Raw genomic sequence first — 1,866 nt, forward strand, 5'->3', positions numbered from 1 at the left:
TAGTACTTACCTATTTGTTTGAAAATATTACAACAGATAGATTTAATGAAAATGGTCACAGTACCTTCTTAATTATCTCTCAGGAAATTTAATACCTTTCAATAAATTTTGAAGACCAAATTCCTGTGCCTCCTTTTTTAATCATATTAACGTATCATATGAGCATGAACGGTGTACGGTGGCCACTGGTCTAATGAAACAAATTACTGAATTTACTCCTAATAATTGCCTCTTCAGTTCAGCATCAGGTAATTTTCATACAAACTCGTAATTATATCGGTCCTTACTGACAGAAAATTTTCATGATCTTCAGTCTCATTCATAAATCATAATGAAACGATTCAGCTAATAATAGTTCAACTACTCATCGACTTATTATAAATGAATTTTCAGATATCACATTAACTTATGATTAAATCAACAGTGATATTATTATTATTATTATTATTATTATTATTATTATTATTATTATTATTATTATTATTATTATTATTACTATCCAAGCTACAACCCTAGTTGGAAAAGCAAGATGCTATAAGCCCAGGGGCTCCAACAGGGAAAAATAGCCCAGTGAGGAAGGGAAATAAGGAAATAAATAAATGAAGAGAACAAATTAACAATATATCATTCTAAAATAAGAAACAACGTCAAAACAGACATGTCATATAATAAACTATCAACAACATCAAAAACAAATATGTCATAAATAAACTATAAAAAGACTATGTCCGCCTGGTCAACAAAAAAGCATTTGCTCCAACTTTGAACTTTTGAAGTTCTACTGATTCAACCACCCAATTAGGAAGATCATTCCACAACTTGGTCACAGCTGGAATAAAACTTTTAGAGTACTGCGTAGTATTGAGCCTCGTGATGGAGAAGGCCTGGCTATTAGAATTAACTGCCTGCCTAGTATTACGAACAGGATAGAATTGTCCAGGGAGATCTGAATGTAAAGGATGGTCAGAGTTGTGAAAAATCTTATGCAACATGCATAATGAACTAATTGAACGACGGTGCCAGAGATTAATATCTAGATCAGGAATAAGATATTTAATAGACCGTAAGTTTCTGTCCAACAAATTATGATGAGAATCAGCAGCTGAAGACCAGACAGGAGAACAATACTCAAAACAAGGTAGAATGAAAGAATTAAAACACTTCTTCAGAATAGATTGATCACCGAAAATCTTGAAAGACTTTCTCAATAAGCCTATTTTTTGTGAAATTGAAGAAGACACAGACCTTATATGTTTCTCAAAAGTAAATTTACTGTCGAGAATCACACCTAAAATTTTGAAAGAGTCATACATATTTAAAGAAACATTATCAATACTGAGATCCGGATGTTGAGGAACCACCGTCCTTGACCTACGTACAATCATACTTTGAGTTTTGTTAGGATTCAACTTCATATCCCATAATTTGCACCATGCACTAATTCTAGCTAAATCTCTATTAAGGGATTCACCAACCCTAGATCTACATTCAGGGGATGGAATTGGTGCAAAGAGAGTAGCATCATCTGCATATGCAACAAGCTTGTTTTCTAGGACAAACCACATGTCATGTGTATATAGTATAAAAAGTAATGGGCCAAGAACACTACCCTGTGGAACACCGGATATCACATTCCTATAATCACTATGGTGCCCATCAACAACAACTCTTTGAGATCTATTACTTAAAAAATCAATAATAATGCTAAGTATGCTGGTATTTGTATTAAGCTTATACAGTAGCTACCATTAAATTATTTCCAATTGTGCTGACTATATGTAAAAGAAGTAAAGAGCCTCTACTTCATTGTAACTATCATTTATTACATATTTTTTTACACTTCCGGTAATTTAGTTCCACTGATTA

Source organism: Palaemon carinicauda, chromosome 13 (genome assembly GCF_036898095.1).
Source record: "Palaemon carinicauda isolate YSFRI2023 chromosome 13, ASM3689809v2, whole genome shotgun sequence".
Lineage (NCBI taxonomy): Eukaryota > Metazoa > Arthropoda > Malacostraca > Decapoda > Palaemonidae > Palaemon > Palaemon carinicauda.